At 42.8% G+C, this 26,700-nt stretch overlaps 1 pseudogene; it reads left to right on the top strand.

Annotated features, from left to right (window-relative positions):
- Positions 1-26,700, top strand: part of LOC139558885 (elongator complex protein 2-like) — a 62,183-nt pseudogene that overhangs the window by 23,273 nt on the left and 12,210 nt on the right.

Raw genomic sequence — 26,700 nt, 5'->3', positions numbered from 1 at the left:
ACACAAATATCAATTTCCACAAAGTTTGCTGCTTCAGTGTCTTTAGATATTTTTTGTCAGATGTTACTATTGAATGCTGAAGTATAATTATAAGTGTCAAAGGCTTTTATTGACAATTATATGAAGTTGATGCAAAGAGTCAATATTTGCAGTGTTGACCCTTTTTTTTCAAGACCTCTGCAATCCGCCCTGGCATGCTGTCAATTAACTTCTGGGCCTCATCCTGACTGATGGCAGCCCATTCTTGCATAATCAATGCTTGGAGTTTGTCAGAATTTGTGGGGTTTTGTTTGTCAGGTCTGGGGAGTTTCCTGGCCATGGACCCAAAATATCTATGTTTTGTTCCCCGAGCCACTTAGTTATCCCTTTTGCCTTATGGCATTGTTCGTCACCAAACTGTTCCTGGATGGTAGGGAGAAGTTGCTCTCGGAGAATGTGTTGGTACCATTCTTTATTCATGGCTGTGTTCTTAGGCAAAATTGTGAGTGAGCCCACTCCCTTGGCTGAGAAGCAACCCCACACATGAATGGTCTCAGGATGCTTTACTGTTGGCATGACACAGGACTGATGGTAGCGCTCACCTTGTCTTCTCCGGACAAGCTTTTTTCAGGATGCCCCAAACAATCGGAAAGGGGATTCATCAGGGAACATGACTTTACCCCAGTCCTCAGCATTTCAATCCCTTTACCTTTTGCAGAATATCAGTCTGTCCCTGATGTTTTTCCTGGAGAGAAGTGGCTTCTTTGCTGCCCTTTTTGACACTAGTCCATCCTCCAAAAGTCTTCGCCTCACTGTGCGGGCAGATGCACTCACACCTGCCTGCTGCCATTCCTGAGCAAGCTCTGTACTGGTGGTGCCCCGATCCCCCAGCTGAATCAACTTTAGGAGACGGTCCTGGCGCTTGCTGGACTTTCTTGGGAGCCCTGAAGCCTTCTTCACAACAATTGAACCACTCTCCTTGAAGTTCTTGATGATCCGATAAATGGTTGATTTAGGTGCAATCTTACTGGCAGCAATATCCTTGCCTATGAAGCCCTTTTTGTGCAAAGCAATGATGACGACACGTGTTTCCTTGCAGGTAACCATGGTTGACAGAGGAAGAACAATGATTCCAAGCACACCCTTCTTTTGAAGCTTCCAGTCTGTTATTCGAACTCAATCAGCATGACAGAGTGATCTCCAGCCTTGTCCTCGTCAACACTCACACCTGTGTTAACGAGAGATTTACTGACATGTTAGCTGGTCCTTTTGTGGCAGGGCTGAAATGCAGTGGAAATGTTTTGGGATTCAGTTCATTTGCATGGCAAAGAGGGACTTTGCAATTCATCTGATCACTCTTCATAACATTCTGGAGTATATGCAAATTGCCATCATACAAACTGAGGCAGCAGACATAGTGAAAATTTATATTTGTGTCATTCTCAAAACTTTTGGCCACGACTGGATATACTACAATTTGAGACACCTTTTCAACGTATAAAAAAAAAATTAGAATAATAATATTATTATTTCACCTTTATTTAACCAGTTAGGCTAGTTGAGAACGAGTTCTCATTTACAACTGCGACCTGGCCAAGGTAAAGCAAAGCAGTGCGACACAAACAACCACAGAGTTACACATGGAATAAACAAACATACAGTCAATAACACAATAGAAGAAAAAAAGTAAATATACAGTGTGTGCAAATGAGATAAGATAAGGGAGGTAAGGCAATAAATAGGTCATAGTGGCAAAATACTTACAATTTCGCAACTAAACACTGGATTGATCGGTGTGCAGAAGATGAATGTGCAAGTAGAGATATTGGCGTGCAAAAAAGTAAATAACAGTCTGAGGATGAGGTAGTTGGATGGGCTATTTACAAGATGGGCTATGTACAGGTGCAGTGATCTGTAAGCTGCTCTGACAGCTGGTGCTTAAAGTTAGTGAGGGAGATATGAATCTCCAGCTTCAGTGAATTTTGCAATTCGTTCCAGTCATTGGCAGCAGAGAACTGGAAGGAAAGGCGGCCAAAGTAGGAATTGGCTTTGGGGGTGACCAGTGAAATATACCTGCTGGAACTCATGCTACTGGTGGGTGCTGCTATGGTGACCAGTGAGCTGAGATAAGGCAGGGCTTTACCTAGCAAAGACTTATAGATGACCTGGAGCCAGTTGGTTTGGCGACGAATATGAAGCGAGGGCCAGCCAATGAGAGCGTACAGGTCGCAGTGGTGGGTAGTATATGGGGCTTTGGTGACAAAACGGATGGCACTGTGATAGACTGCATCCAGTTTGCTGAGTAGAGTGTTGGAGGCTATTTTGTAAATGACATCGCCGAAGTCAAGGATCGGTAGGATGGTCAGTTTTACGAGGGTATGTTTGGTATTATGAGTGAAGGATGCTTTGTTGCGAAATAGGAAGCCAATTCTAGATTTAACTTTGGATTGGAGATGTTTGATGTGAGTCTGGAAGGAGAGTTTACAGTCTAACCAGACACCTAGGTATTTGTAGATGTACACATATTCTAAGTCAGAACCATCCAGAGTAGTGATGCTGGACGGGCGGGCAGGTGCTGGTAGCGATCGGTTGAAGAGCATGCATTTCGTTTTACTTGCATTTAAGAGGTTGGAGGCCACGGAAGGAGAGTTGTATGGCATTGAAGCTCGTCTGGAGGTTTGTTAACACGGTGTCCAAAGAAGGGTCAGAAGTATACAAAATGGTGTCGTCTGCGTAGATGTGGATCAGAGAATCACCAGCAGCAAGAGCGACATCATTGATGTATACAGAGAAGAGAGTTGGCCCAAGAATTGAACCCTGTGGCACCCCCATAGAGACTGCCAGAGTTCCGGAGAACAGGCCCTTCGATTTCACACACTGAACTCTGTCTGAGAAGTAGTTGGTGAACCAGGCGAGGCAGTCATTTGAGAAACCAAGGCTGTTGAGTCTGCCGATAAGAATGTGGTGATTGACAGTCGAAAGCCTTGGCCAGGTCTATGAATACTGCTGCACAGTATTGTCTCTTATGGATGGAGGTTATGATATGGTTTAGGATCTTGAGCGTGGCTGAGGTGCACCCATGACCAGCTTGGAAACCAGATTGCATAGCGAAGAAGGTACGGTGGGTTTCGAAATGGTCGGTGATCTGTTTGTTAACTTGGCTTTCGAAGACCTTAGAAAGGACGGATATGATAGATAAAGCTCTGTAGCAGTTTGGGTCTAGAGTGTCTCCCCCTTAGAAGAGGTGGGAGGACCGCGGCAGCTTTCCAATTTCTGCAATCTACCCCGTTTAGAACTGTGATGTACAAATTGTAGTGACAAGAAAATTTGATCAGCTATTGAAAACAAATTGGGAAATGAAAATCATCAGCTTAAACAAATATAGATTTTTGGAATATTTCCTTGGTTGGTTGTATGAACTCTATTAAAATGGTTGTCCTACCCCCAGGTTTCTTTACCTCTTCCTATGTCTACCCAATTTCATACCACAAAGCTATTTTAAGAAACTGGATTCAATAGTAGTTGCATTTTTATAGGATAGCAAGGCAGCCAGAATTTCAAAGAAGCATTTATGCAAGTACAAGATTGCATAAATGAGGGGGGGGTTTGGCCTTCCTCACTTTAAACTGTATTATTGTGCTGCCAATCTGAACATTGTGTCTTTCTGGAGGGAAAGTTTACCTGGGATCTGTCAGAATGATATGCCTTCATGACTTTTGATTGAGCAGGCCTCCTGTCGACGCTCATCGCTCCCTGTACTTATTAATAGCCCAGAATGTGTGAAAAAAGCCTCTTATGACTTTAACCCAGTCATTTGTCACACTCTTAGGATCTGGAAACAGATGAGGTATTTTCTTAACATACCCAATATATACCTTGACTGCCCAATTTGCCTGATTTCATTCTTTCCACCCTGCATTGGATGATATGGTGTTTTCACAGTGGAGGGAGAAGGGGTTTCACAACAATCAACTTTTATACATTGATGGTCATTTAGCTTAATTTCAACAGTTACAGGGTAAACCTTCTTCAGGACCGGTGGGTCCCCCACGGGACGGTTTAGTTAACGTAGGTTAATGCGATTAGCATCAGGTTGTAAGTAACAAGAGAATTTCCCAGGACATAGACATATTTGATTTTGGCAGAAAGCTTAAATTCTTGTTAATCTAACTGCACTGTCCAATTTACAGTAGCTATTACAGTGAAATAATACCATGCTATTGTTTGAGGAGAGTGCACAGTTATGAGTTTGAAAAGTTATTAATAAACCAGTTAGGCATATTTGAACAGTTTTGATTTTAAAATATGAACAGAAATGCAATGGTTCATTGGATCAGTCTAAAACGTTGCACATACACTGCTGCCATCTAGTGGCCAAAATCTAAATTGCACCTGGTCTGGAATAATACACTATGGCCTTTCTCTTGCATTTCAAAGATGATGGTACAAAAAAATTGTTGTTTTTTTCTTTGTGTTTTCTTTTACCAGATCTAATGTGTTTTATTCTCCTACATTCATTTCACCTTTCCACAAACTTCAAAGTGTTTCCTTCCAAATGGTATCAAGAATATGCATATCCTTGCTTCAATGCCTGAGATACAGGCAGTTAGATTTGGGTATGTCATTTTGGGTGAAAATTGGGGGGGAAAGGGTCGGATCCTTTAGAGGATTTATTTTAACATGCCAGCAACACATTTTTTCAGATACCTCCAAATCAGGAATTTCTTAAGGGCACATATCCCACAGTATGGCATTAAGCCAAATAATCCTACATTAGATAGATAGCTTTATCCTTTTCAAACCCCATTCAAAAGGGTCGGTCTATAGACTTTATGATGTGCTACAGGCCCACATAGAGGTATCTACAGACACTATTAAAAGGGCTTGGGAGCAGGAATTTGGTTCAGAAATCTCAGATGAGGACTGGGTAGATACACTCAGGAATATAAACCACAGTTCAGTGAATGCCAAACACAACCCTGTTCAGTTTAAGGTGATACACAGGTTACATTACTCAGAGGTTATAAAAATATTACCAGACACCACACCACTGTGTGAGAGGTGCAAACAGGATGAGGGGACTTTGACCCACTTATTTTGGACATGTCCTAAGTTACATGCTTACTGGGCTCTCATTTTTAATTACTTATCTAAATTCTTTGATGGAGTTATAGCCCCAGACCCATTTATCGCTCTGTTTGGTACAGTTGATGGGAATAACCAGGAAGGGAAAGCTGTCTCTCTTTGTACTCTATTAGCCAAAAGGCTCATATTGCAATTTTGGAAATTGGAGACTGTACCTACCTTTTGAAATGTGATTACGGGATTGTAATGCATATGGAAAAGATTCGATACAATACCTCCAATAAAAGTCCAATGTTTTACAAAATATGGCAGCCGATACTGGATAAATGGTTTGTTCCCCCTTCATAACTTGGTTGATGATCTGCTGCTACTCTGTGCTGTACTCCACTCAATATTTATTTTTGGTTTAACTACACTGCTTGTAATGACTATATGCTGTCTTATAATATGTTCCACCTAATAGGATTTTTGTATTTGTGAGTTAAGTTTTGTTTTGTCCTCTAAATTTGCCATCCCATTCAACACTACAAGGAATGTCAATGTTTGTATCTCTTTTTTTGGATTATATTGGAAAATAATAAAAATATAATTTTTTTAAAATAAAATGGGGAGCATTGTGAATCGTAATTTTTTTTTATTGCAGTACGTGTGCTGCTGTTCTATCGCGTGTGCAATGATGTCAGAGGGGAAAAAACAGGATTTGTTGTTTGCAGTAACTTCTTTGTTGTAATATTGTAAAACGGCCATGGCAGTTTCACCATTAAGGATTCCAGCTTTAAATCCCATTGTTGGAGAGAACATATTATACTGTCATTCTGTCATTAGTAGCATGGTCAGATATATGTAGTAACCAAAAACAAATCAAAATAGATTTTATATTTTATATTCTTCAAATAGCCACCCTTTGCCTTGATAACAGCTTTGTGCACTCTTGGCATTTTCTCAACCAGCTTCACCTGGAATGCTTTTCCAACAGTCTTGGAGTTCCCACATGCTGAGCACATGGCTGCTTTTCCTTCCCTCTGCGGTCCGACTCACCCAAACAATCCCAATTTGGTTGAGGTCGGGGGATTGTGGAGGCCAGGTCATCTGATGCAGCACTACATCACTCTCCTTCTTGGTCAAATAGCCCTTACACAGCCTGGAGGTGTGTTGGATCATTCTCCTGTTGAAAAACAAATGATCGTCCCACTAAGCGCAAACCAGATGGGATGGCATATCGCTGCAGAATGCTGTGGTAGCCATGCTGGGTAAGTGTGCTTTGAATTCTAAATATATCACAGACAGTGTCACCAGCAAAGCACCCCCACACCATAACACCTTTACGGTGGGTAATACACATACGGAGATCATCCGTTCACCCACACCGCATCTCACAAAGACATGACGGTTGGAACCAAAAATCTCAAAGGACAAATTTCCACCGGTCTAATGTCCATTGCTCGTGTTTCTTGGCCCAAGCAAGTATCTTCTTCTTATTGGTGTCCTTTAGTAGTGGTTTCTTTGCAGCAATTCGACCATGAAGGCCTGATTCACACAGTCTCCTCTGAACAGTTGATGTTGAGATGTCTGTTACTTTAGCTCTGTGAAGCATTTATTTGGGCTGCAATTTCTGAGGCTGGTAACTAATGAACTTCCACATGTCATATCTGCACCAGAAGGAGACCTATCCCTTTCTAGAGCCAATTCCTATCCAGTAGGGAGAAAAGTTTTTGAAAAGGGAGTGAAACAACCAGAACTCCAATAAGATATGCTAGTTTTCATTTTCCTTTGCGAAACGTATTGCTGTAGTGTTCCCTACTGAACACGCCCCAGGACTGAATTCAGTGAACCAAAGGCAAGGCAGTAAACGACCAGCCCTGGCTAGGTCTTAATTAACGCCTTTACAAAGGAAACCTCACCCCCTCTGTGATGATTAGAGTAATTGGTGAAATTTAGCGGAGGGTCGAGGCGAGCAGTGGGGTGGCTAGGCCCACCGCGGAGTTAAGCACCAAGTACTAACGACGAGCCATACTATTAATTAAGGACCGGGGAGGCCAATAGACCAGAGCATCCCTCCCTCCTCAGACGTGACTGATTGTAGTTTACAGTAACCCTGCCTGGACCACAAAGAGCGAGCCGAGACAGTTGCACAGTGGCAAGGTAAAACTCCCTAGAAGGAAGAAACCTAGAGAGCAACCAGGCTTAGTATAAACCTGTGGATGGACAAAGCTGAGCAATGATGTGAACTATCCCTTTACTGTACCGTATGGCCTTCTCTTCTCGTCCATTTCCACACATCATTATCCTTGTCTTTCCTCCTTCCTCTTGAGGAATGAAATATGCCATCCCCCTCTTTCCTGTCGTTCTTGTTTAATTCTTCCCCCTCTATCCGCTGGCCAGCGATAAGACCCCATGTCGCACCTCGCATCCATATTTCCCTCTAGTAAACAAGACTGATTACATGTTTTGTTGTGTGCCTCTGAGTATCGCATGATTTACGGCAGGGCTGTTGTGTGCAGAATCAAAATCAATCTGTTTAATGTTGCGTCGCTGTCTCTCCTCGTCATCTATCCCCTGAATGGCTGGGAGATGGGTCTCTGCTCGTTGTCTATCCCCTGAATGGCTGGGGGAGATGGGTGCCACTCAAAGTGAAAGCGGACGGCTTTATAGACGTCATTAGTTCAGCCTTAGGATCGACAGGAAACGTGTATTTGAAGGTCATTGATGGCTGGGTCTCTTTAGGAGGGAGAATAATGGAGCTAGCAGCAGCTTGGCAGGGAGGTTGTTAGTGCTAGGGACCCCAGGTTACATCATTTAAGCTACAGTCAGATCTAGAATAAACCTACTACTACTGCTGCTACTACTGCAACTAGTCAACTACTACTGCTGCCACTACTACAACTAGTCAACTACTACTGCTGCTACTACTGCAACTAGTCAACTACTACTGCTGCTACTACTGCAACTAGTCAACTACTACTGCTGCTACTACTACAACTAGTCAACTACTACTGCTGCCACTACTACAACTAGTCAACTACTACTGCTGCTACTACTGCAACTAGTCAACTACTACTGCTGCTACTACTGCAACTAGTCAACTACTACTGCTGCTACTACTACAACTAGTCAACTACTACTGCTGCCACTACTACAACTAGTCAACTACTACTGCTGCTAGTACTGCAACTAGTCAACTACTACTGCTGCCACTACTACAACTAGTCAACTACTACTGCTGCCACTACTGCAACTAGTCAACTACTACTGCTGCTAGTACTGCAACTAGTCAACTACTACTGCTGCTACTACTGCAACTAGTCAACTACTACTGCTGCTAGTACTGCAACTAGTCAACTATTACTGCTGCTACTACTGCAACTAGTCAACTACTACTGTTGCTAGTACTGCAACTAGTCAACTACTACTGCTGCTAGTACTGCAACTAGTCAACTACTACTGCTGCTACTACTGCAACTAGTCAACTACTACTGCTGCTAGTACTGCAGCTAGTCAACTACTACTGCTGCCACTACTACAACTAGTCAACTACTACTGCTGCCACTACTACAACTAGTCAACTACTACTGCTGCCACTACTGCAACTAGTCAACTACTACTGCTGCCACTACTGCAACTAGTCAACTACTACTGCTGCCACTACTGCAACTAGTCAACTACTACTGCTGCCACTACTACAACTAGTCAACTACTACTGCTGCTACTACTTCAACTAGTCAACTACTACTGCTGCCACTACTACAGCTAGTCAACTAGTACTGCTGCCAATACTACAACTAGTCTGCTTCTGCTACCGCCACCACCACCACTACCACTACTACTACTACCACCACCAACACCCCCCAATTTGGACTCCAGACCAAAGGACACATTTCTACCGGTCTAATGTCCATTTCTCATGTATCTTGGCCCAAGCAAGTCTCTTTCTTATTGGTGTCCTTTAGTAATGGTTTCTTTGCAGCAATTCAACCATGAAGGCCTGATTCACACAGTCTCCTCAGAACAGTTGTTGAGATGTGTCTGTTACTTGAACTCTGTGAAGCATTTATTTGGGCTGCAATTTCTGAGGTTGGTCTCTCCTCGTCATCTATCCCGTGAATGGCTGGGAGATGGGTCTCTCCTCGTCATCTATCCCGTGAATGGCTGGGGGAGATGAGTGCCACTCATTTTGTTGTTACAGCCTAATTCTAAAATGTATTAAATATTTTAAAAAATCTCAGCAATCTAAAAACAATAAACCGTAATGACAAAGCGAAAACAGGTTTTAAACATTTTGAAATGTGGTTGAAGGAGACAGGATTGTATCGAGGCACAGATCTGGGGAAGGGTACCAAAAATGTCTGCAGCATTGAAGGTCCCCAAGAACACAGTGGCCTCCATCATTCTTAAATGGAAGAAGTTTGGAACCACCAAGACTCTTCCTAGGGCTGTAGTTCCTCTGTGGAGATGGGAGAACCTTCCAGAAGGACAACCATCTCTGCAGCATTCCACCAATCAGGCCTTTATAGTAGAGTGGCCAGACGGAAGACTCTCCTCAGTAAAAGGCACATGACAGTCCGCTTGGAGTTCGCCAAAAGGCACCTAAAGACTGTAAGACCGTGAGAAACAAAATTCCCTGGTCTGATGAAATCAAGATTGCCAAGAGTCACGTCTGAAGAAAACCTGGCACCATGCCTACGGTGAAGCATGGTGGTGGCAGCATCATGCTTTGGGGATGTTTCTCAGCAACAGGGGAAGGGAGACTAGTCAGGATCAAGACTAAGATGAACGGAGCCAAGTACAGAGAGAGCCTTGATGAAAACCTGCTCCAGAGTGCTCAGGACCTCAGACTGGGGCGAAGGTTCACCTTCCAACAGGACAACGATCCTAAGCACACAGCCAAGACAACGCAGGAGTTGCTTTGGGACAAGTCTCAATGTCCTTGAGTGGCCCAGCCAGAGCCCGAACTTGAACCCGATCGAACATCTCTGGAGAGACCTGAAAATAGCTGTGCAGCAAAGCTCCCCATCCAACTTGGCAGAGCTTGAGAGGATCTGCAGAGAAGAATGGGAGAAACTCCCCAAAAACGGGTGTGCCAAGCTTGTAGCATCATACCCAAGAAGACTCAAGGCTGTAATCGCTGCCAAATGTGCTTCAACAAAGTAGAGTAAAGTGTTCTGGATACTTATGTAAATGTGATATTTCAGTTTGCTTTTGTATATACATTTGCTAACATTTCTAAAAACCTGTTTTTGCGTCATCATTATGGGGTATTGTGTGTAGATTGATGAGAATAAAAAAATTCTGCAATTTTAGAATATTACTGTAACTTTACAAAATGGGGAAAAAGTCAAGGGGTCTGAATACTTTCTGAATGCACTGTATGTATCAAATTACCTTTGATCATCCTTGAGATGACACTACAACTTGATTCACTGTCAAACGCTCCCTTAAACACTTCAGCGAGCAGGCCTTTCTAATCGATCTGGCCCGGGTATCCTGGAAGGATATTGACCTCATCCCGTCAGTAGAGGATGCCTGGTTATTCTTTTAAAGTGCCTTCCCCACCATCTTAAATAAGCATGCCCAATTCAAAAAATTTAGAACCAGGAACAGATATAGCCTACCCCGATCAACAGCCCTCCACCCCCCACAGCAACTCGCCCAAACCTCCCCCACTTCTCCTTCACCCAAATCCAGATAGCTGATGTTCTGAAAGAGCTGCAAAATCTGGACCCCTACAAATCAGCCGGGCTAGACAATCTGGACCCTCTCTTTCTAAAAGTATCTGCCGAAATTGTTGCAACCCCTATTACTAGCCTGTTCAACCTCTCTTTCGTATCGTCTGAGATTCCCATAGATTGGAAAGCTGCCGCGATCATCCCCTCTTCACAGGGGGAGACATTCTAGACCCAAACTGCTACAGACCTATATCTATTCTACCCTGCCTTTCTAAGGTCTTCGAAAGCCAAGTAAACAAACGGATCACCGACCATTTCGAATCCCACCGTACCTTCTCCACTATGCAATCTGGTTTCCGAGCTGGTCATGGGTGCACCTCAGCCATGCTCAAGGTCCTAAACGATATCATAACCGCCATCGATAAGAGACATTACTGTGCAGCCGTATTCATCGACCTGGCCAAGGCTTTCGACTCTGTCAATCACAACATTCTTATTGGCAGACTCAACAGCCTTGGTTTCTCAAATGATTGCCTCGCCTGGTTCCCCAACTACTTCTCAGACAGAGTTCAGTGTGTCAAATCGGAGGGCCTATTGTCTGGAACTCTGGCATTCTCTATGGGGGTGCCACAGGGTTCAATTCTCGGGCCGACTCTCTTCTCTGTATACATCAATGATGTCGCTCTTGCTGCTGGTGATTCTTTGATCCACCTCTACGCAGACGATACCATTCTGTATACTTCTGGCTCTTCTTTGGACACTGTGTTAACTAACCTCCAGACAAGCTTCAATGCCATACAACTCTCCTTCCGTGGCCTCCAACTGCTCTTAAATGCAAGTAAAACTAAATGCATGATCTTCAACCGATCGCTGCCCGCACCTGCCCGCCCGTCCAGCATCACTACTCTGGATGGTTCTGACTTAGAATATGTGGACAACTACAAATACCTAGGTGTCTGGTTAGACTGTAAACTCTCCTTCCAGACTCACATTAAACATCTCCAATCCAAAATTAAATCTAGAATCGGCTTCCTATTTCGCAACAAAGCATCCTTCACTCATGCTGACAAACATACCCTTGTAAAACTGACCATCCTACCGATCCTCGACTTCATCGATGTCATTTACAAAATAGCCTCCAACACTCTACTCAACAAATTGGATGCAGTCTATCACAGTGCCGTCCGTTTTGTCACCAAAGCCCCATATACTACCCACCACTGTGACCTGTATGCTCTCGTTGGCTGGCCCTCGCTTCATATTCGTCGCCAAACCCACTGGCTCCAGGTCATCTACAAGTTTCTGCTAGGGAAAGCCACGCCTTATCTCAGCTCACTGGTCACCATAGCAGCACCCACCCGTAGCACGCGCTCCAGCAGGTATATCTCACTGGTCACCCCCAAAGCCAATTCTTCCTTTGGCCACCTTTCCTTCCAGTTCTCTGCTGCCAATGACTGGAACGAACTGCAAAAATCACTGAAGCTGGAGACTCTTACCTCCCTCACTAGCTTTAAGCACCAGCTGTCAGAGCAGCTCACAGATCACTGCACCTGTACATAGCTCATCTGTAAATAGCCCATCCAATCTACCTCATCCCCCTACTGTATTTATTTATTTATTTATTTATCTTGCTCCTTTGCACCCCAGTATCTCTACTTGCACATTCATCTTCTGCTCATTCTACCATTCCAGTGTTTTAATTGCTATATTGTAATTACTTCGCCACCATGGCCTATTTATTGCCTTACCGCTCTTATCCTACCTCATTTGCACATGCTGTAAATAGTATTTTCTACCTTATTATTGATTGTATGTTTGTTTATTCCATGTGTAACTCTGTGTTGTTGTATGTGTCGAACTGCTTTGCATTATCTTGGCCAGGTCGCAGTTGCAAATGAGAACTTGTTCTCAACTAGCCTACCTGGTTAAATAAAGGTGAAATAAAATAAATATGAGTCCACCTGTGGCCAATTCAATTGTTTGGACATGATTTAGAAAGAAACTCACCTGTTTATATAAGATCCCATAGTTGTCAGAGCAGAAACTATACCATGAATTCCAAGGAACTGTCCGTAGATCTCCGAGATAGAATTGAGATCTGGGGAAGGGTGTAAAACAATTTCTTGAGTGTTGAAAGTTTCCAAGATCACAGTGGTCTCCATCAAAAATATAAAACTACCCAGTATCTGCTTAGAGCTGGCCGTCCGACCAAACTGAGCTACCGGGTAAGAAGGACTTTGGTCAGGGAGGTGACTAAGAACCCAGTGTCCACTCTGACAGCATTACAGAGTTGCTTGGCTGAGATGGGAGAACCTGCCAGAAGGACAACAGTCTACAGCACTTTACCAATCTGGGCTTTATGGGAGAGTGGCCAGACACTAGCCAACCCAGAGAAAAAGGCACAGGACATCATGCCTGGAGTTTGCAAAAAGGCATGTGAAAGATTCTGTGGTCTGATAAACATGTTACTCTTAGGCCTTAATGCGTAGCACTATGTCTGGAGAAAACCAGGCACAGCTCATTAACCGTCTAACACCATCTCTACTGTGAAGGAAGGTGGTGGCATCATCATGCTATGGGAATGCTTTTCAGCGGCAGGGAGACTGGTAAGGATAGAGGGAACCATAAATGGAGCAAAATACAGGCAAATCCTTGAAGAGAGTCTGCTTCAGAGTGCAAACGACCTTAGACTGGGGCGAAGATTTACAGTTGAAGTCGGAAGTTTACATACACATAGGTTGGAATCATTAATACTCGTTTTTCAACAACTCCACAAATTTCTTGATAACAAACTATAGTTTTGGCAAGTCGGTTAGGACATCTACTTTGTGCATGACACGAGTAATCTTTCCAACAATTGTTTACAGACAGATTATTTCACTTATAATTCACTGTATCACAATTCCAATGGGTCAGAAGTTTAGATACACTAAGTTGACTGTGCCTTTAAACAGCTTGGAAAATCCAGAAAATGATGTCATGGCTTTAGAAGCTTCTGATAGGCTAATTGACATCATTTGAGTCAATTGGAGGTGTACCTGTGGATGTATTTCAAGACCTAACTTCAAACTCAGTGCATCTTTGCTTGACATAATGGGAAAATCAAAAGAAATTAGTCAAGACCTCAGAAAATATATTGTAGACCTCCACAAGTCTGGTTCATCCTTGGGAGCAATTTCTAAACGCCTGACGGTACCACATTCATCTGTACAAACAATAGTACGCAAGTATAAACACCATGGGATCACGCAGCCGTCATACCGCTCAGGAAGGAGACGCGTTCTGTCTCCTAGAGATGAACGTACTTTGGTGCGAAAAGTGCACATAAATCCCAGAACAACAGCAAAGGACCTTGTGAAGATGCTGGAGGAAACAGGTACAAAAGTATCTATATCCACAGTAAAACGAGTCATATATCAACATAACCTGAAAGACCGCTCAGCAAGGAAGAAGCCACTGCTCCAAAACCGCCATAAAAAAGCCAGACTACGGTTTGCAACTGCACATGGGGACAAAGATCGTACATTTTGGAGAAATGTCGTCTGGTCTGATGAAACAAAAATATAACTTTTTGGCCATAATGACCATTGTTAATTTTGGAGGAAAAAGGGGGACGCTTGCAAGCCGAAGAACACCATCCCAACCGTGAAGCACGGGGGTGGCAGCATCATGTTGTGGGGGAGCTTTGCTGCAGGAGGGACTGGTGCACTTCACAAAATAGATGGCATCATGAGGCAGGAAAATGATGTGGATATATTGAAGCAACATCTCAAGACATTAGTCAGGAAGTTCAAGCTTGGTCGCAAATGGGTCTTCCAAATGGGCAATGACCCAAAGCATACTTCCAAAGTTGTGGCAAAATGGCTTAAGGACAACAAAGTCAAGGTATTGGAATGGCCATCACAAAGCCCTGACCTCAATCCTATAGAAAATGTGTGGGCAGAACTGAAAAAGCGTGTGCGAGCAAGGAGGCCTACAAACCTGACTCAGTTACACCAGCTCTGTCAGGAGGAATGGGTCAAAATTCACCCAACTTATTGTGGGAAGCTTGTGGAAGGCTACCTGAAATGTTTGACCTAAGTTAAACAATTTAAAGACAATGCTACCAAATACTAATTGAGTGTATGTAAACTTCTGACCCACTGGGAATATGCTGAAAGAAGTAAAAGCCTAAATAAATAATTATTTATACTATTTTTCTGACATTTCACATTCTTAAAATAAAGTGGAGATCCTAACTGACCTAAGACGAAATTTTTACTAGGATTAAATGTCAGAAATTGTGAAAAACTGAGTTTAAATGTATTTGGCTAAGGTGTATGTAAACTTCCGACTTCAACTATATTCCATCAGGACAATGACCCCAAGCATACAGCCAAAGCAACACTAGAATGGCTTCAAAAAAAGAATGTGAAAGTCCTTGAGTGGCCCAGCCAAAGTCCAGACTTGAATTCCATTTGGAAATCTGTGGAAAGACTTGAAGATTGTTGTTCGCCGCTCCCCATCTAATTTAATAGAGCTTGAGAAAATCTGCAAGGAGAGTGGGTAAAAATCTCAAAATCCACATGTGCAAGCTGATAAAGACATACCCAAGATGGCTCAAAGCTGTAATCGCCGCCAAAGTTGCTTCTACAAAGTATTGACTCAGGGTTGTGAATACTTGTGTAAATAAAGATATTTCTGTGTTTAATTTTCAATAAATGTGCTAAAATGTCTAAACATGTTTTCACTTTGTCATTATGGGGTATTGTGTGTAGATGGGTGAGAATTTATTTGATCAAATTTTAATTCAGGCTGTAACACAACAAAATGTTGAATCAGTCAAGGGGTATGAATACTTTCTGTATGCACTTTACTACTACTAGTCTGCTATAACTACAAATACTACTTTATCAATCCAAACAAGGGAAACTGATTAATTCATTGACTATTGTTGAGGCCAGAATAATATTCTGAGTTGTCATATTTCGCAACACTTCTGAACAATTGATTACATTCCATAGAATAGTGGAATGTGCCAATGTATTACTTAACACAGATATTAGATAGATTTGACACAGCCAAAGTGCTGAGGGAGCAGAATAAGTTGTTCTCTCTGTCTCCTCTCTCTCCATCCAATTGTCAGGTGAAAGGACCCGACTTCTGCTTTTTGACATTAATAAGGCGACTCCATCTTAACTCCTCCACATTTACTGGATTGGTTGAACAGCGCAGAAGAGAACCTCCCTCAACGATTTGTTCCCCCTCTCGTCAGGACCAGAAAGAAAGAAACGCCTGCTAAGTTAGGTTATTCTCTCTACTGTCTGGGAGGGGTCTGAGTAGGGAGTGGAAAACTGAAAACTACTGTTATTAACTGAGAGGTTTGAAAAAAACATAGACACATGCATACACACACACACACAATAACATATGCACTATACACAAACGTACACATGGATTTAGTACTGTAGATATGTGGTAGTGGTGGAGTAGGGGCCTGAGGGCACAAGGTGGGTTGTGAAATCTGTTAATGTGTTGTAATGTTTTTTTGTATAAATTGTATAACTGCCTTAATTTTGCTGGACCCCAGGAAGAGTAGCCTTGGCAGCAGCTAATGGGGATCCATAATAAATACAAATACAAACTCTCTTTTTTTATTGGTCTATTAATTAATTTACAGCCTGGTGATGTCACCAGGCAGGCCAAAACTTCAGCCCACCAAAACAGGCTGGAATTTGAGGCTGTCTTTTCAAACAGCTCTTACAAGGGCATTTTTTTTACAGTATTAAGCCAACCTCATAGTGTGGAAATATACAGGTAACTACCAAATAAAGGAAACACCAACATAGTGTCTTAATAGGCCACCACAAGCCAGAACAGCTTCAGTGCACCTTGGCATAGGTTCTACAAGTGACTGGAACTCTATTCTTCTCCGAGAAATTCCATAATTTGGTGTTTTGTTGATGGTGGTGGACAACACTGTCTCAGGCGCCGCTCCAGAGTCTTTCATAAGTGTTCATTTGGGTTGAGATCTGTTGACTGCAACAGTCATGGTATATGGTTTTTATGCTCATCAAACGATTCAGTGACCACTCGTGATCTGTGGATGGTGGGGGACATTGTCATCCTATGGGGGCAGGCCATGGTAGCCAAAATAATGGCCATCCCAGCATTTTTATACACGACCCTAAGCATGATAGGATGTTAATTGCTCAATTATCTCATGAACCCAACCTGCGTGGAAGCACCTGCTTTCAATATACTTTATATCCCTCATTTACTCAAGTGTTTCCATTATTTTGGCACTTAACTGTATATAAAACACAGAAAAATCCAATTTTTAACTTCACTGGGCCTTTAATCCTACCGCAAATGCCACTGGTTACACAACCCACAAGAAACAGTGTTTCTAATGTAGGCTGTCTTGTGTTATTTTGATTCGTTTTTAGTATTGTTTTTCCATGGATATTAGTGTCAGGATCTGGATTAATGCATACATGTGAGGACTTCGTTTGCATAAAATTATCTTTATTTTACGTCGTAATGTTATCACTCATTATAATCCTCTTTCCCCCCACAATTCGCTCTGCCTGAAATTTACTTGTTTACCGCTTAAGTCATCTTAATTTGTTTATTGCTAATTGGCAAATGACTTCATTGGAAAATTGTCAAAATCGGGGCCCTTATTCATAAAGCCTCCCAGAGTAGGAGTGCTGATCTAGGATCAGCTTAGCCTTTCCATTATACTGAATAATATTATATATACAGAGGGGACCTGATCCTAGATCAGCACTCTTGAATATGGACCCTGATAGACTTATCCCACTCACCTATCCTGTGAAAGAGATCATTCTGGCTCTAGTTTATACATTGAACTACATACTTTCTCTCTACATAATTAAATATAGCATTATTTAAAATATGGAGCATGTGGTTGTTTTTATTTTTTTATTTTTTTTTATTTAACCTTTATTTAACCAGGTAGGCAAATTGAGAACACGTTCTCATTTACAATTGCGACCTGGCCAAGATAAAGCAAAGCAGTTCGACACATACAACAACACATAGTTACACATGGAGTAAAACAAACATATAGTCAATGATACAGTGAAAAAAAATAAGTCTATATACAATGTGAGCAAGTGAGGTGAGATAAGGGAGGTGAAGGCAAACAAATATATGTATAAATAAATAAAAATATAAAAAGGCCATGGTGGCGAAGTAAATACAACACAGCAAGTAAAATAAAAACTAAAAAACACTGGAATGGTTGGTTTGCAGTGGAAGAAAGCGCAAAGTAGAGACAGAAATAATGGGGTGCAAAGGAGCAAAATAAATAAATAAATACAGTAGGTAAAGAGGTAGTTGTTTGGGCTAAATTATAGATGGGCTATGTACAGGTGCAGTAATCTATGAGCTGCTCTGACAGCTGGTGCTTAAAGCTAGTGAGGGAGATAAGTGTTTCCAGTTTCCAGTTGTGATCTTGAAAGAAAATAATTTATTCTCTATTGGCTGTTACAGCTGGTGTTACTGATCATTTTCAAATTAATGGGATTTTCCAATACAGGCTTATAGTCATATAGAGGGTAGACGGGTTAGGGTGCATCCCAAATGACACCCTATTCCCTACAAAGTAGTGCGCTATATAGCATTAGGGTGCCATTTGGACGTAACTTACTTGTAAGATCTATGGAGCGATTACATTCCCAGGTCAAAGGCTCTCTCACCCGAATCCAAGTTAAACAAATCCTAGTGAAGTCTTAATATGTTCTCGAGCTATGCCCTTTTTGGTGCCCATTTCTTTAATGTGATATGGAGCGCTGTGACTGCTTTCATTATCGCATTAGACGATAAATTAATTTCCAAAAATAACAAAATGGATTCCCTTCTAATAATGAGTCTTACAGCTTTGCATAATTACTTCTTCTGGCTTGAGTGTCTGATTTGTTTGGGTGTTTGTTAATAAGAGATGGTTGGATGGAGACATCTGGGATTATCTAGTGGTCATTACTAATTTGTAGGGGCAGGCGTTTTCCCTGACCAGCCTAGAACTAGGGTCCTTGCTATCTGGGCTCCTTGACCAGCCTAGAACTAGGGTCCTTGCTATCTGAGGTCTTTGACCAGCTTAGAACTAGGGTTCTTCCTAGCTGGGATCCCTGACCAGCCTAGAAGTAGGGTCATTGCTATCTAGGATTTTTGACCAGCCTAGAAGTAGGGTTCTTGCTATCCAGGATCCCTGACCAGCCTAGAACTAAGGTCTTTGCTATCCGGGTCCTTGCGACGTCCCTACCCCATTGAAGTTGACATTTTAAAAGGGTTAAGGTAAGGGTTAGGATTAGGGTAGCGACGTCCAAAGGATCCGGGATAGCACCAACCTTATAACTAGGGCCCATAGTTTTCCCTGGTTGCAACGTCACATGGTCAGTAAAAAGTCCTGGCCCCACTGCTCTGACTCCCAACAGCTTCATTATACACTGTGTGCTTTAGAGGTGACCCAAGAGATGCGACCCAAATAAACTACTCAAACAGTCTAAAATAAAGGGCAGAATAAAGAGTGCGTCCCAAATGGCACCATATTCTCTATATAGTGCACTACTTTTGTCCAGAGCCCTACAGGTCCGGTTTTAAAAGTAGTGCACTATGTAGGGAATACAATGCCATTTGGGATGCAACCAGTGTTGATTTCTATTGGATCTGCGGTGATGCTGCGCTGATGCAAAATGTCTGACCTAAAAAAGGGATCGCTCATCACACAGCTGATGCCAGTGTGTGAGTTTAGGTGGACTGTCTGGAGCCATGGGTTTACTTTAGATAATGTCAGACGACTGCCCGATTTCTCTGTCTGTCTGTCTGTCTGTCTGTCTCTCTCGCTCTCTCTCTATTCTACATCTCTGGAGGCAAAAAGGTGAGATTCCTATTACATTATATTCTATAGACTACTGATTGAGCTGCACTGTGGTGGGTCTATCTCAAATGAGATTTAATGAGAGTTCCCGGTCAGCCACACTGTTCGAGAGAGACTGTGCAAAGTGTAATTAGACTGACTAAAGACCCTGATTGTCAGTGTTTGACTGGGAATCAGACCTAACTGATTGGCTGACTACTCTGTTACCCTGGGAACTAGACCTGACTGAGTGGCTGACTACTCTGTTACCCTGGGAACTAGACCTGACTGAGTGGCTGAATACTCTGTTACCCTGGGAACCAGACCTGACTGAGTGGCTGACTACTCTGTTACTCTGGGAACCAGACCTGACTGAGTGGCTGACTACTCTGTTACTCTGGGAACCAGACCTGACTGAGTGGCTGACTACTCTGTTACTCTGGGAACCAGACCTGACTGAGTGGCTGACTACTCTGTTACCCTGGGAACCAGACCTGACTGAGTGGCTGAATACTCTGTTACCCTGGGAACCAGACCTGACTGAGTGGCTGACTACTCTGTTACCCTGGGAACCAGACCTGACTGAGTGGCTGACTACTCTGTTACCCTGGGAACCAGACCTGCCTGAGTGGCTGACTACTCTGTTACTCTGGGAACCAGACCTGACTGAGTGGCTGACTACTCTGTTACCCTGGGAACCAGACCTGACTGAGTGGCTGACTACTCTGTTACCCTGGGAACCAGACCTGACTGAGTGGCTGACTACTCTGTTACCCTGGGAACCAGACCTGACTGAGTGGCTGACTACTCTGTTACCCTGGGAACCAGACCTGACTGAGTGGCTGACTACTCTGTTACCCTGGGAACCAGACCTGACTGAGTGGTTGACTACTCTATTACCCTTGTTGTTTTACACTACTGAGCTGAGTGGAGATGTACTGGCCTGGTTCAATGTGAAAGGAAAATATCTGGGTCAGCACAGTAGGGTTGTCATGACACCGGCGTCGCGATACTAGGGAGTAAGGAAGGAAAGGAAACAAAACGTGAAGCAGACTGAAAAACAGTCCTAATGTTGGAAAAAACAGCCTTAAATTGTCACCCAGAGTTACATTTGTTAATTTTGCAAGTCATATAGCACACAATATTTTACAAAAGTAGGTTTAAAGGACCCTAGAGTGAATTTTGATTAGTGTTTTTTTCCCCCCCAAAGAAAATGTGACAACACTACAGCACAGTGTGGTTGGGTCGGCAGGATAGTGGGAAGAAGGGATGAGGTTCCGTAGCTGTGCAACAAGGTTATGTCTGTGTGTGTGGTCCCAGGTGGAGTGGAGTCCAGGGGTGGTGATATCTGGTCACTTCAATGCGGTGGGACCCTGAGGGGGACTTCATCCTCAGTGTGGGGTCAGACCAGACCACCAGGCTATTAACACCCTGGAGGAGGAAAGACCAAACACAGGTACATGTAACCCTGGGCTCTCCAACCCTGTTCCTGAAGAGCTACCGTCCTGTAGGTTTTCACTCTAAGCCCAGTTGTAACTAACCTGACTTATCTTATCAACCAGCAAATCAAATCAAAGTTTATTTGTCACGTGCGCCGAATACAACAGGTGTAGACCTTACAGTGAAATGCTTACTTACAGGCTCTAACCAATAGTGCAAAAAAGGAATTAGGTGAACAATAGGTAAGTAAAGAAATAAAAACAACAGGAAAAAAGACAGTGAAAAATAACAGTAGCGAGGCTATATACAGTAGCAAGGCTATAAAAGTAACAAGGCTACATACAGACACCAGTTAGTCGGGCTGATTGCGGTAGTATGTACATGTAGATATGGTTAAAGTGACTATGCATATATGATGAACAGAGAGTAGCAGTACCGTAAAAGAGGGGTTGGGGGGGGGGGGGGGGGAACAGTGCAAATAGTCCTGGTAGCCATTTGATTACCTGTTCAGGAGTATTATGGCTTGGGGGTAAAAACAGTTGAGAAGCCTTTTTGAATTAGGTGTGCTAGAATAGGGTTGGAGTGGCTCTCCAGGAACAGAGTTGGAGAGCCTTGATGTAACCTATAGACCCCTTTCATTCCTATAGGCAGACCCACAGATGCACTGTATACAGAAAATAGAGGGGTATCCATAAGTACCTATAGACATCACATTGAGCAAGTGGACTTTAGTGTCATTAGTCTTGTCCTGAAGGCAGAACTGAAAGATTTCCCTTTAAATAGGCCGGCCAACTGCAGGGTCAAAATTGGCAAGCTTTTTGGTCGTAATTTAAGGTTCGGGTTAGGCATTAGGGTTTGCAGTGTGGTTAATGTTTAGGTTAAGGTTAGGTTTAAATCAGATTTTATGACTGTGGTTATGCCAGCTAGTGACCAATCTGCAGAGTTGCCTCCAGAACAAGATGCATGATGAAAAACGCTAACCTTTCCATGTTGATGCCCCTACCGAGCCCTACTAATAAAACCATACTGTAATTCTATTTGACCACAGGAACATTTTTTATTTTGTATACTACTGCATGAACACTTGTAAGTTGATTGAATTGAGAATGTTTTAAGGCTGTGACGACCCATATTCTCTCTTTGCTCTTGTCTCCTTAAGATGCCGGTGGGCGGAGTTGGGAGGGTCGTTAGCTACATGGGAAACACCTGGGCCCGGGTGTGTCCCAGGATAAATAGACCTCTTAGACCTCTTCCACATTCATTGGGGAGACTCTCTCCATGCAGACACGTCATAGATTTTGTTGTGGTATTTTTGTGGCCTTTTGGTTGTGTGCTTTGGCACCTTTCAACACCCTGCATTATCACATTTATGCAAGCAAAACACTCACTTACACTACTGATTACACACACCATTGTTAATTGCATTTAGGTTACCTTAGTTAATAAATATATTTTCATTTTCTCCACGTTGTCTCCCTTTTGTTACGAACTTTGAGCCGGTTCGTGACAAGACCTTTAACCAAACTACTGGCTACGTACCGTGGTCCTAAAACTCAAAGTACTTTAATTTTTCAAGGTGTTTATTCCTCTTGGTAATGGCCAGATATCATCCTCCTGTTTTGCAAGTTTTCAATAAGGCAGTATTATATTGTGGGCTGCATCGTTTTGTATTTACAGTAAAATATGAACAGTTTGTGAAGATTAAGTAGTTTTACTACATTTTCTCATAGAGTACTTGTTAAGATTCCAAGGAGTCAACAATTTGTTGTTTAAGTTTATACTATAATGTGTCTGTCTGGCAGGAAAACCTTGTTAAGAGGAAAATGCGTTTTTCTGTCTCGTGTTCAGGCACGTAACCACATTCAAATTGCTTATTTCTCTCTGAGGTGATTTTTGAAGGAAAATGTGAATTTTAGTTCAGTACCACTTTGAATAATACCTATTGTGGGGGAAAAAAATCCCAGGACTACATAAAACTGAAAAAATTCTATATTTATCTAAAGATGGATACTTCTGTTGAAGATATGCGCATGTATTTGTTACCGCCACATTTCCTAACCGTGGGCCCTGGACAATTGGCCCTGGTATTACACTATAGGGAATAGGGCTGCCATTAGAGATGCAGCCACAGGAGACCTCTTCTAACATTTCCTTTACTACCCCTCTTACCCCCCTGTCCTCCCCCAGCCCACCTGGCACCAGATATCTAACTATAATACTATACCTCAGTATCTCTTTACTACCTCTTACCCCCCTGTCCTCCCCCAGCCCACCTGGCACCAGATATCTCACTATAATACTATACCTCAGTATCTCTTTACTACCTCTTACCCCCCTGTCCTCCCCCAGCCCACCTGGCACCAGATATCTCACTATAATAATATACCTCAGTATCTCTTTACTACCTCTTACCCCCCTGTCCTCCCCCAGCCCAGCTGGCACCAGATATCTCACTATAATACTATACCTCAGTATCTCTTTACTACCTCTTACCCCCCTGTCCTCCCCCAGCCCACCTGGCACCAGATATCTCACTATAATAATATACCTCAGTATCTCTTTACTACCTCTTACCCCCCTGTCCTCCCCCAGCTCACCTGGCACCAGATATCTCACTATAATAATATACCTCAGTATCTCTTTACTACCTCTTACCCCCCTGTCCTCCCCCAGCCCACCTGGCACCAGATATCTCACTATAATACTATACCTCAGTATCTCTTTACTACCTCTTACCCCCCTGTCCTCCCCCAGCCCACCTGGCACCAGATATCTCACTATAATACTATACCTCAGTATCTCTTTACTACCTCTTACCCCCCTGTCCTCCCCCAGCCCACCTGGCACCAGATATCTCACTATAATACTATACCTCAGTATCTCTTTACTACCTCTTACCCCCCTGTCCTCCCCCAGCCCACATGGCACCAGATATCTCACTATAATAATATACCTCAGTATCTCTTTACTACCTCTTACCCCCCCCTGTCTTCTGTATCTTAACTACAGCCTACCTGACACCAGATCTCTCACCCCCAGATCCACAGATATGACATGCAGTTTCTGGCCATGGTGGGGCGTTTCCAGTACGTCTCCGGGGCCGACGAGAAGGTCCTGCGGGTGCTCCGTGCCCCCCTGTAACGTTGTGGAGAACTTTGGCAACATCTCTGGCACTACGCTGGAGAAGCTGGCCTCCAGTGTGAGTAGCAGTTCCAAAATGCAGATTTTCTATTGGTCGGCGTACCAACATCCCGCTTTGTTATTGGTTGAGCGTCGTGTCAATCAACCCCAGTTGCTTCCTACATCACCCCCAATTGCTACTGTAGGGCCTTTCTGCAATTCCTCACTCTATGTCCTCCTTCTCAACCGTATTGGAGGAAAAGGTCTAAGGTCCCTCCCCTCTGACCTTCTTCTCCAATGCATTTTGTGAAGCGGGCAAGGAAAGAGGATTCAAAAAGAAAAAAGGAAGAATATTAATAGAGAAAAAGCTTACACTGTTGAGATTCCCCTTTGAACCATCTCCCCTGTATGTATGGTTGTGTTTGTCTGTTTCCAGGACACTGTAGATCAACCAGAAGGAGACAGTCCTCCTGCCCTAGGCCTCGCCAACAAGGCTGCATTTACACAGGCAGCACAATTCTGATATTTTTTTCAGTAATTGGTCTTTCGACCAATGACATCAGCTCTGAAAACGATCTGATGTGAAAAGATCTGATGTGATTGGTCAAAAGACCAATTAATGGAAAAAAGATCACAATGGGCTGCCTGTGTAAGTGCAGCCTATGTATATATCCTTAACTTGGTCTTTCTGCATGTAACAGTCAATGTCTCGATACATCTGGCTGATTCTGATAGTTTCTCCTTTTTTATTGACATGTGATCTTGCTCCCAAGACCAATAAAGAGGAGGGAACCGGGTTCAACAGTGTTTCTGACCAATGCCAAGAGTCCTACTTCCACCCTCTCACTGTTAATAGTATTGCATACTGAAAAAGTATTATGTCTGAGGCTTTACTCCCACAAAACATCAGACTTACATAAACCATTTTCATTGGGAAGGGTTATGTTTCCCTTCCCTATACACTCCCCCAGTGCAGCCCTGAGTCTCTCTCTCTCTCTCTCTCTCTCTCTCTCTCTCTCTCTCTCTCTCTCTCTCTCTCTCTCTCTCTCTCTCTCTACTTCTCCCTGTCTCTGTTTATTCCTGTAAGGGACAATGATATCCAGCATTCATGACAACTAGTTAGTAGACGCCGCTGCTCTGCTCTCCATGCCTGCGTGTTAGAAGAGGGGGACGAATCCGAGAAGCTGGAGACAAATGTTATTACTGGAGATAGGAGGAAGAGAAGGATGTTGTGATGAGGGAGGGGGAGAAAAAGAGAGAGGCAGAGAGAGAGTAGCAGTGTGTAGAGGGGAGGGAAGGATGGTGAGAGAGAGAGAGGGAGAGAGGGATGAAGGGAGAGCGATTCGGGGGTGGGGGAAGCTTTGGGTACCTTGGCTCTAGGCAATCGGTGTCAGGCGTTGTCATTCACTGTGATTGTAAAAAGCTCCTTATTTAAAGTCTGAGATCATAGTTAGAATAAAGGCTTACAGTTTCTTCAGAAAGTATTCACACCACTTGACTTATTCCATATTTTGTGGTGTTACAGCCTGAATTCAAAATGTATTAAACATTTGTTTTTCTCACCCATCTACACACAATACCCCATAATGACAAAGTGAAAACACGTTTTTAGAAATGTTTGCAAATTTATTGAAAATGAAATACAGAAATATCTCATTTACATACAGTACCAGTCAAAAGTTTGGACACACCTACTCATTCAAGGGTTTTTCTTTATTCTTACTATTTTCTACATTGTAGAATACTAGTGAAGACATAAAACTATGAAATAACACCTATGGAATCATGTAGTAACCAAAAGAGTGTTAAACAAATCAAAATATATTTGAGATTTGAGATTCTTCAAAGTAGCCACACTTTGCCTTGATGACAGCTTTGCACACTCTTGGCATTCTCTCAACCAGCTTCATGAGGTAGTCACCTGGAATGCATTTCAATTAACAGGTGTGCCTTGTTAAAAGTTAATTTGTGGAATTTCTTGCCTTAATATGTTTCAGCCAATCAGTTGTGTTGTGACAAGGTAGGGATGGTATACAGTCGTGGCCAAAAGTTTTGAGAGTGACACAAATATTAATTTTCACAAAGTTTGCTGCCTCAGTTTGTATGATGGCAATTTGCATATACTTCAAAATGTTATGAAAAGTGATCAGATGAATTGCAAAGTCGTTCTTTGCCATGCAAATGAACTGAATCCCCAAAAAACATTTCCACTGCATTTCAGCCCTGCCACAAAAGGACCAGCTGACATCATATCAGTGATTCTCTCGTTAACCTGTTGAGGACAAGGGGGTGCTGTTTTCACTTGGAGAAAATCGTATGATTTTTAAACGGCCTCGTACTCAATTCTTGCTCGTACAATATGCATATTATTATTACTATTGGATAGAAAACAGTCTCTAGTTTCTAAAAACGTTTGAATTATTTCTCTAAGTGAAACAGAACTCCTTTTACAGACCATTTCCTAACCGGAAGTGAGATTTCCAAAAGCGAACTCTCTCTTCAGGAGCTTGTCTATAAAAGGGCATGTCACTTATGACTGTAGAAACACGT

The sequence above is a fragment of the Salvelinus alpinus genome, chromosome 29 (assembly GCF_045679555.1).
Source record: "Salvelinus alpinus chromosome 29, SLU_Salpinus.1, whole genome shotgun sequence".
Lineage (NCBI taxonomy): Eukaryota > Metazoa > Chordata > Actinopteri > Salmoniformes > Salmonidae > Salvelinus > Salvelinus alpinus.
The sequence above is the reverse complement of the archived record's forward strand: the minus strand, read 5'-3'. Positions and strand labels throughout refer to the sequence as shown.